The sequence below is a fragment of the Macaca mulatta genome, chromosome 20 (genome assembly GCF_049350105.2).
Source record: "Macaca mulatta isolate MMU2019108-1 chromosome 20, T2T-MMU8v2.0, whole genome shotgun sequence".
NCBI classification, from domain to species: domain Eukaryota; kingdom Metazoa; phylum Chordata; class Mammalia; order Primates; family Cercopithecidae; genus Macaca; species Macaca mulatta.
In genome coordinates this window covers 21,897,283-21,908,166 of record NC_133425.1, presented here as the reverse complement: position 1 = coordinate 21,908,166, position 10,884 = coordinate 21,897,283, and positions in this window count along the sequence as shown.

Here is a 10,884-nt window from a genome sequence, read left to right as displayed (position 1 = left end):
TGTCTCATTATGGCTTTAATTTGCATTTTCCTAGTGACCAATAATGTTGAGCATCTTTTCATGGACTTACCTTCCATTTGTATATCTTCTTTGGTGAAGTGTCTGTTCAAATCTTTGCCGATTTTTATTTTGTTTTTTTCAAGCAATACATGGAATACAAACTGTATTAGTCGGGTCTCACACTGCTATGAAGAAATACCCAAGACTGGGTCACTTATAAAGGAAAAAGTTTAATTGACTCACAGTTCCTCATTGCTGGGGGAGCCTCAGGAAACTTACAATCATGGCAGAAGGCAAAGGAGAAGTAGGCACCTTCTTCACAGGGCAGCAGGACGGAGTGAGTGCAAGCACGGGGAATGCCAGATGCTTATAAAACCAGCGGATCTCCTGAGACTCGTTCACTATCATGAGAACAGTACAGGAGAAACTGCCCTCATGATCCAAATACCTCCACCTGGTCCGCCCTTGACACGTGGGGATTACAGGGATTACAATTCAAGATGAGATTTGGGTAGGGAAACAAAGCCTAACCACCATATTACGAACTTTGCTTTTATTATTATTATTTATTTTTCTTTTTTTTTGACTGGGTCTTCCTCTGTCACCCAGGCTGGAGTGCTGTGACATGATCATCATAGCTCACTGCAACCTTGAACTCCTGAGCTCAGGTGATCCTCCCACCTCAGCGTCCTGAGTCATTGGGATTACAGGTGTATGCCACAATACCTAGCTAATTTTTAATTTTGTGTAGAGATGATGTCTCCCTACCTTGCCCAGGCTGGTCTTGAACTCTGAGCCTCAAATGATCCTCCCACCTCAGCCTCCCAAAGTACTGGGACTACAGGCAAGAGCCACTGTGCCCAGCCCACCATTTTTGTTTGCTTTTTTTTTTTTGAGATGGAGTCTAGCTCTTTCGTCCAAGCTGGAGTGCAGTGGCATTATCTCGGCTCACTGCGAGCTCTGCCTCCCAGGTTCACACCATTCTCCTGCCTCAGCCTCCCGAGTAGCTGGGACTACCGTAGGCGCCCACCACCGCGCTTGGCTAATTTTTTGTATTTTTAGTAGAGACGGGGTTTCACCATGTTAGCCAGGATGGTCTTGATCTCCCAACCTTGTGATCCACCTGCCTCAGCCTCCCAAAGTGCTGGGATTACAGGTGTGAGCCACCACGCCTGGCCCAGCCCACCATTTTTAAAGTTAGGTTGATTGTTATTTTATAATTGAATTGTGACAGTTCTTCACATATTCTACATAGAAGTTTTTATCAAATAGGCATTTTGTTTTTAAAATATTTTCTTCCAGTCTGTGGTTCACATTTTTCATTTTCTTAACCATGTCTTTCAAAGATCAGAAGTTTTAAATTTTGAAATCAAACTTACTAATTTTTTTCAAATATGGTTTGCAATTGGATATCATATTTAAGAAAATTTTCTCATTCCAGAGTCACAAAGATTTTTTCTTATGTTTTATTCTAAAAGACGTATGGTTTTAAGTAATTACATTTAGGTCTAAAATCCATTGGTGCAAGGTATTGGTTGAGATTCATTTTTGTTCTTTTCTTGGTGGAGCGGGGACTCAGTCTCTCTCTGTCGCCCAGGCTGGACTGCAGTGGTGTGATCTCGGCTCACTGCAACCTCTGTCTCCCAGGTTCAAGCATTCTCCTGCCTCAGCCTCCTGAGTAGCTGGGACTACAGGCATGCACCAACACGCCCTGCTAATTTTTTTGTATTTTTAATAGAGACAAGGTTTCACCATGTTGGCCAGGCCTGGTCTTGAACTCCTGATCTCAGGTGATCCGCCCACCTCAGCCACCCAAAGTGCTGGGGTTACAGGTATGAGTCACAGCACCTGGCCAGAGGCCAGAAGTTTGAGACCAGCCTGGGCAACATGGTGAGACTTCATTTCTACCAAAAAAAAAAAAAATTTAATTAGCTGAGCATGGTGGCATGCACCTGTAAACCCAGCTACTCACGAGGCTGAGGTGGGACGATTACTTGAGCCTAGGAGATTAAGGCTGCAGTGAGCTATGATTGCACCACTGCATTCCAGCCTGAGTGGCAGAGCAAGATACTGTCTCTTTAAAAATAATAATAATATTTGGGAGGCCAAGGCAGGCAGATCACCTAAGGTCAGGAGTTCGAGACTAGCCTGATCAATATAGAGAAACCCCATCTGTACTAAAAATACAAAATTAGCCGGGTGTGGTGGCACATGCCTATAATCCCAGCTACTTGGGAGGCTGAGGCAGGAGAATCGCTTGAACCCGGGAGGCAGAGGTTGCGGAGGCAGAGATTGCACCATTGCACAACAATTGCCCAGACGTTGCCCGGGCAACAAGAGCAAAACTCCATCTCAAATAAATAAATAAATAAATAAATAAAAATTTTCCAGTTGTTCATTTCCAGTATATAGACCTTTTTTAAAAATTTTTTTATATTGACCTTTTATATATATATATATATTGACCTTGTATCTTGTGACTTTGCTAAACATTTCCTAATAGAGTTTTATTTCTTCCTTTCGAATTTGTATGCCTTTAATCTATTTTTCTTGCCTTATTTTACTGGGTAGGATCTCCAGTATAATTTGGAATAGAAGTAGAAAAAACAAACATCCTTGCCTTGTTCCCAATCTTAGAGCAAAAGGATTCAGTAGTATCACCTCTGCAGGATATCAGCCACACATTTTTTCGTAGAGGACTTTGTCAGGTTGAGGAATTTCACTCCTACTCCTAGTCGACTGACAGTTTTTAGCGTGAGTGGATATTGCATTTCATTAAATGCTTTTCCTACATCACGTAAGATGGTCATGGGGCTTTTATTCTTTTTCTGTTGATATGGTAAATTACACTGATTGATTTCAACACTGAGTGTTGAATCAACACTGCATTCCACAATTACCCCATTTAGTTGTATTTATTTTCCTTTTCATATTAGCTAGATTAGATTTGCTGATACTCTGTTGAAGACTTTTGTATCTATATTCATGAAGAATACTGGTCTATGGTTTTCTTATGTCTTTGATTGAAGTATCAGGGTAATACTGATAAGATGAACTAGGAAGTGTTCTCTTCAATCTTCTGAAAGAGTTTGTGTTACATTGGTATTATTTCTTTCTTAAATATTGGTAGAATTTGCCAGTAAAACCATCTGGGTCTGGAGTTTTCTTGGAAAAGATCTAAGTTGTCAGATTTATTGATATAAAGATTTCGTAATATTTTCTGATTATCCTTTATGTATCTGCAGAATCTGGACTTATGCCTCTTTTTTCATTTCTGATACTGGAAATTCATGTCTCCTTTTTTTCTTGACTAGTCTAGCAAGATGTTTATCGCTTTTATTGGTGTTTTCAAAGAAACAGTTTTGGCATAATTGATTTTGTTTTTTGAATTTTTTGGTTTCTGATCTTTATTATATCCTCCTTCTGTTTAAATTGGGTTTAATTTGCTCTTCTTTTTCTAGTTTTTCTAACTTCTTAATAAAAGCATAGATCATCATCATAGATTTGAGCCCCTTCCTTCCTTCCCTCCCTCCCTCCCTCCCCCTCTCTCTGTCTCTCCTTCCTTCCTTCCTTCCTTCCTTCCTTCCTTCCTTCGTTTCTTTTTCTTTCTTTCTTTCTTTCTTTCTTTCTTTCTTTCTTTCTTTCTTTCTTTCTTTCTTTCTTTCTTTCTTTCTTTCTTTCTTTCTTTCTTTCTTTCTTTCTTTCTTTCTCAGGGTCTTGTCTGTGTTCGGCTGCAATGCAGTGGCATGATCACAGCTCACTGCAGCCTTGACCTTCCCGGACTCAGGTGGTCCTCCCACATCAGTCTCCCAAGTACCTGAGTCTACAGGCACACACCACTATGTCCGGCTAATTTTTGTATTTTTTGTAGAGATGTGGTTTCGCCGTGTTTCCCAAGCTGGTGTCAAACTCCTGCACTCAAGTGATCCTCCTGCCTCAGCCTCCCAAAGTGCTAGGATTACAGGCATGAGCCACTTCCCCTGACTGAGACCCTTTTCTAATATAAGCATTTTATGCCAAACATTTCCCTCTGTGCACTGTTTTTGTTACATTAGAAAAACATTTTCTAATTTCCTTTGTGAGTTCCTCTTTGATTTATGAGTTATTTCTAAGTGTATTTTAAAACTTCTAGATATTTGGGAATTTCCCAAGTATATTTCTTATTGGTTTCTAATTCAATTCCATCGTGATCAAAGGAGATACTTTATATGGTTACAATTCTTTTACATTGGTTGTGGTTTGCTTTATTTCCCAGAAGATGGTGTATCTTGGTAAATATTCCATTTGCACTGAAAAATAATATGTATTCTCTTGTGGTTGGGCAGCATGTTCTATAAATGTCAATTGGGTCAAGTTTCGTTAGAGTATTGCTTACATCTTCTATATACTTGTTGGTTTTCTGTCTACTTGTTCCATTGATTTTTTTGTTTGTTTGATTTTGGTGTTTTCTGTGGGTTTTTGTTTTTTTTTTTTTTTTTGAGACAGAGTCTTGCTCTGTTGCCCAGGCTGGAGTGCAGTGACGTGATCACTGCTTACTGCAGCGACGTGATCACTGCTTACTGCAGCCTCAACCTCCTGGGCTCAAATGATCCTCTTGCCTTAGCCTCCCAAGTAGCTGGGATTATAGACACATACCACCATATCTGGCTAATTTGTTGTTGCTGTTGTTGTTGTTTTTAGTAGAGACAGTATCTCACTATGTTGCCCTAGCTGGTCTCTTAACTCTTAAGCTCACACTATCATCCCACCTCAGCCTCCCAAAGTGCTGGGATTACAGATGTGCGCCACCCTGCCCGGTGTTTTCTGTTAATTTCTAAAAGAGAGGTATTGAAGTCTCCACCTGTAATTGTGGATTTGTCTATTTCTCCATTCTCTTCTATCAGTTTTTGCTTCATGCATTTTGAAGCTCTGTTGTTATGCACATACATGTTTAGGATTATTTTATCTTCTTGATTAATTGACCCATTTATCATAATATGATCTTCCTCTTTATCACTGATAACATTCCTTCTTCTGAAGTCCACTTTGTCTACTGTGAATACGGTCACTGCAACTTTGCTTAGTGTGTTTGCCTGTTTTTTGTTTTTGTTTTTGTTTTAGATGGAGTCTCGTTCTGTCGCTAGGCTGAAGTGCAATGGCGTGATCTTCGCTCACTGCAATCTCCACCTCCTGGGTCCAAGTGATTCTCCCGCCTCAGCCTCCCGAGGAGATGGGACTATAGGCGCCTGCCACCATGCCCAGCTAATTTTTGTATTTTTATTAGAGATGGGGTTTCACCAATTGTCCAGGCTGGTCTTGAACTCCTGACCTTGTGACAGACCCACCTTAGCCTCCCAAAGTGCTGGGATTACAGGCGTGAGCCACCGCACCCGGCCTTGCCTGTTATTTTTTTAAAGTCTTTTCACCTTTTTTTTTTTTTTTTTTAAGACTGAGTCTCACTCTATCGCCCAGGCTGGAGTGCAGTGGCACGATCTCGGCTCACTGCAACCTCTGCCTCCCGGGTTCAAGCAGTTCTCCTGCCTCAGTCTCCCGAATAACTGGGATTACAGGGGACTGCCGTCATACCTGGCTAGTTTTTGTATTTTTAGTAGAGCTGGGGTTTTACCATGTTGGCCAGGCTGGTCTCAAACTCCTGACCTCAAGTGATCTGCCCGCCTCAGCCTCCCAAAGTGCTGGGATTACATGCATGAGCCACTGGGCCCGACCTAAGTCTTTTTACTTTTAACATGTCTGTATCTTTATTTCTTTTTTCCTTTTGGGAGAACAGGGTCCTGCTATGTTGCCCAGGCAGGTCTCAGGGCTCAAGTAATCGTCTCACCTGCGCCTCCCTAAATGCTGGGATTACAGGTGTGAGCCACTGTGCCTGATAACATGTCTATATCTTTCTTTCTTTTTCTTTTCTTTCTTTTTTTTTTTTGAGACGGAGTCTTGCTCTGTCACCCAGGCTAGAGTGCAGTGGCATGCTCTTGGCTCACTGCAACCTCTGCCTCCTGGGTTGAAGCAACTCTCTTGCCTCAGCCTCCCGAGTAGCTGGGACTACAGGTGCCCACCACCACGCCCAGCTAATTTTTGTATTTTTAGTAGAGATGGGGGTTTCACTATGTTGGCCAGGCTGGTCTGGAACTCCTGACATCAGGTGATCCGCCCACCTCGGCCTCCCAAAGTGCTGGGATTACAGGCGTGAGCCACCACGCCCAGCCAACATGTCTATATCTTTTTTTTTTTTTTTGAGACGGAGTTTTGCTCTGTCGCCCCAGCTGGAGTGCAGTGGCATGATCTCAGCTTACTGCAAGCTCCACCTCCTGGGTTCATGCCATTCTCATGCCTCAGCCTCCCAAGTAACTGGGACTACAGGTGCCCACGACCACGCCCGGCTAATTTTTTGTATTTTTAGTAGAGACGGGGTTTCACCATGTTAGCCAGGATGGTCTTGATTTCCTGACCTCGTGATCTACCCACCTCGGCCTCCCCAAGTGTTGGGATTACAGGCATGAGCCGCTGCACCCTGCCCATGTCTATATCTTTAAAGTGGGTTTTTGTATATAGCATGTAGTTTGATTTTAATTTTTTTATCCAATATAACAATTTTTAATTGGTATGTTTAGATCATTTGTATTTAATGACATATCGCTATGGTTGAATTTAAATTTACCACCTGTCTTGCACAGATCTAAACTTCTTCACACTCTTATGCTTCCCTCTTAGGATTAAGTGTGAATTTCTGATAATACCTCTCTGGAAGGTAATGCAATCACTCTCTCCATGCCTAGCTCGCTCAAACTCTAGGCCCTGACAGGAGAATTTTGCTGATTTCAGGGAAAGCAAAACGCAGACAAATTTAGGAAATATACCATTCTGTACTCTGTGTGTGTGTGTGTGTGTGTTGGATGGGGGAAGGGGCCAGGTACAGTGGCTCATGCCCGTAATCCCAACACTTTGGGAGGCTGAGGTGGGTGGATCATTCGAGGTCAGGAGTTCAAGACCAGCCTGGCCAGCATGATGAAACCCCATCTCTACTAAAGATACAAAAGAATTAGCTGGGTGTGGTGAATTGCACACATGTATCCCAGCTACTTGGGAGGCTAAGGTGGGAGAATGGCTTGAACCCAGGAGGCAGAGGTTGCAGCAAGCCTAGATTATGCCACTGCATCCAGCCTAGGCAATATAGCGAGACTCTATCTTAAAAAAAAAAAAAAAAAAAAAGGAGAGAGAGAAAAATGAAGCAGAGATGTCAGAAGCAACAAAAGTCACCTCAGTCCCTGCCTTTCCCACTCCAGTCTTTGTATAGCTTAACTGTGATTTCCTGTTCCTGGATGTCTATGAGTTTGCCTACTGTATACTTCCAAAAAACCTCTCTTTAAAATCAATGAAATTGAATTCCCTTTTCTTGACCTTAAGAGTGTGCCATATAAATCTGGGTTATTCTGTAATTCTGGTCTCGAATTTCCCAAATCTGATCTTTTGCTTTTTTTTTTTTTTCCTTTCTTTCTTTTGAGACAGAGTTTCACTTGTCCAGGCTGGGGTGCAGTGGCGTGATCTCCACTCACTGCAACCTTGGTCTCCTGGGTTCAAGCAATCTTCCTGCCTCAGCCTCCAGAGTATCTGGGACTACAGGTGCGCACTACCATGCCTGGCTAATTTTTTTGTTTTGTTTTGTTTTTGAGATGGAGTTTCACCCTTGTTGCCCAGGCTGGAGTGCAATGGCGCGATCTTGGCTCACCACAACCTCCGCCTCCCAGGTTCAAGCGATTCTCCTGCCTCAGCCTCCTGAGTAGCTGGGATTACAGGTGCCCACCACCATGCCTGGCTAATTTTTTGTATTTTTAGTAGAGATGAGGTTTCACTCTGTTGCCCAGGCTGGTTTTGAACTCCCGAGCTCAGGCAATCCACCTACTTTGGCCTCCCAAAGTGCTAAGATTGCAGGCGTGAGCCACCGTGCCCAGCCAATTTTTGTATTTTTTGTACAGATGGAGTTTCACCATGTTGCCCAGGCTGAGATCTTGAACTCGTGAGTTCAAGTGATCCTCCCACCTTGGCCTCCGAAAATGCTGGGACTACAGGTGTGAGCCACCGAGCCTGGCCTGCACTATTTTTTAAAATTAATTTATATATTTTTTTGAGACGGAGTCTTTCTTTGTCACCAAGGCTGGAGTGCAGTGGTGTGATCTCAGCTCACTGCAACTTTCTTTTTTTCTTTTTTGAGGTGGAGTCTCACTCTTGTTACCCAGGCTGGAGTGCAATGGCATGATCTCGGCTCACTGCAACTTCCGCTTCCTGGGTTCGAGCGATTCTCCTGCCTCAGCCTCCTGAGTAGCTGGGATTACAGGCGCCCACCACCACATCCAGCTAATTTTTTTATTTTTAGTATAGACAGCGTTTCACCATGTTGGCCAGGCTGGTCTCGAACTCCCAACCTCAGGTGATCCGCCTTCCTTGGCCTCCCAAAGTGCTGGGATTACAGGTGTGAGCCACAGAGCCTGGCCAATTTCTTTAATTGACAATAGTTATATGTATTTATTGGGTACGATGTGATGTTTTGATATATATACACACACACACATTGTAGAAAGATTAAATCAAGCTGATTAACATATCTATCACCTCACCTCCTTCTCATTTTTTCTGGTGAGGATGTTTAAAATCTATTCTTTTAGCAATTTTGAAATACACATTGTTATTAACTATGGTGGCCATGCTGTGCAATGGATCACTAAAAGTTTTTCCTGCTATCTAACTGAAACTTTGTACCCTTTAACCAACAACTCCCCTTTCTCCATCTTTCCTGCTCCCCCAGCCTCGTAACTGCCTGCTTCTGTGGCCTCTCTGCTTCTATGAGATTGACTTTTTAAGATTACACATATGGGCTGGGTGCAGTGGCTCACGCCTGTAATTCTAACACTTTGGGAGCCCAAGGTGGGTGAATCACTTGAGGTCAGGAGTTCGAGACCAGCCTGGCCAACATGGTGAGACCCTGTCTCTACTAAAAATACAAAAAATTAGCCGGGCATGGTGGTGTGCGCCTGTCATCCCAGCTACTCGGGAGGCTGAGGCAGAGGACTGCTTGAACCCGGGAGGCAGAGGTTGCAGTGAGTTGAGATAGTGCCACTACACTCCAGCCTGGGTGACGGAGCGAGACTCCATCTCAAAAAAAAAAAAAAAATACAAAACAAAAAAAGATTCCACATATGACTGAGATCATGTGATATTTGCCTTTCTGTGCCTGGCTTATTTCACTTAACATAATGTCCTCCAAGTTCATCCATATTGTGCTAAATGGCAGAATTTTCTTTTTTAAAGCTGTATAATATTTTATTGTGTATATGTACCACATTTTCTTTACCCATTTACCTACTGATGGACACTTAGGTCACTTCCATGTCTTGGCGACTGTGAATAGTGTTGCAGTGAACATGGGAGTGCAGATAGCTCTTCACATACTGACTTCAGATAATTTGGGTAAATACCCAGAAGTGGAATTGCTAGATCGTACGGTAATTCTATTTTTAATTTCTTGAGGAACTTCTGTACTATTTTCCAAAACAATGGCTGTACTAATTTACATTCCCACCAACAATGTAGCGGAGTTTCCATTTCATCACATCCTCACCATCCTTTGTTATCTTTTGTCTTTTTCTTTTTCTTTTTTTTTTTTTTTTTTTTTTTGAGACGGAGTCTCACTCTGTCGCCTAGGCTGGAATGCAGGGGCACAATCTCAGTTCACTGAAACCTCCGCCTCCTGGGTTCAAGTGATTCTCCAGCCTCAACTTCCCGAGTAGCTGGGATTACAGGCACATGCCACCACGCCTGGCTAATTTTTTGTATTTTAGTAGAGATGGGGTTTCACCATGTTGGCAAGGCTGGTCTTGAACTCCTGACCTCAAGTGATCTGCCCACGTCGGCCTCCCAAAACGCTAGGATTATAGACGTGGGCCACCACACCCGGCCTGTCTTTTTTTTTTTTTTGAGACAGAGTCTCGCTCTGTCGCCCAGGCTGGAGTGCAGTGGCGAGATCTCCGCTCACTGCAAGCTCTGCCTCCCGGTTTCACGCCATTCTCCTGCCTCGGCCTCCCCAGTAGCTGGTACTACAGGCGCCCGCCACCGTGCCTGGCTAATTTTTTTTTGTATTTTTAGTAGAGACAGGGTTTCACCATAGTCTCGATCTCCTGACCTCATGATCCACCTGTCTTGTCCTCCCAAAGTGCTGGGATTACAGGTGTGAGCCACCGATCCTGGCCTTTTGTTTTTCTTTTGAGACAGCCTGATGGAAATACTTTATAATGGTATGTGACTACTCATCAATTTCCAAATTTGGGTTCAGTGATATCACATTGATATCTTGAAACTGAACATGGTAGAAGTCTCACTCTGTAACCCAGGCTAGAGTGCAGTGGCTTGATCACAGCTCACTGCAGCCTCGAACTCGTGGGTTCAGGTGATCCTCCCACCTCACCCTCCTGAGTAGCTGGGACTACAGGCATGGACCCCCATGCCTGGCCAATTTTTTGTATTATTATTTCTTTTTGTAAAGATTGGGTTCCGTAATTTTGCCCAGGCGGGTCTTGAACTCCTGGACTCAAGCGGATTTGCCCGCCTCAGCCTCCCAGTGCTGGGCACCACACTGACCTCTTATTTTTTTGATAACAGGTTTTTTTTTTTTGTTTTTTTGTTTTTTTGTTTTTTTTGAGACAGAGTCTCGCTCTGTTGCCTAGGCTGGAGTGCAGTGGCATGAGCTCGGCTCACTGCAATCTCTGCCTCCCGGGTTCAAGCTATTCCTCTGCCCCAGCTTCCCGAGTAGCTGGGATCACAGGCGCATGCCACCATGCCCAGTTAATTTTTTGTATTTTAGTAGAGACGGGGTTTCACCATGTTGGCCAGGATGGTCTC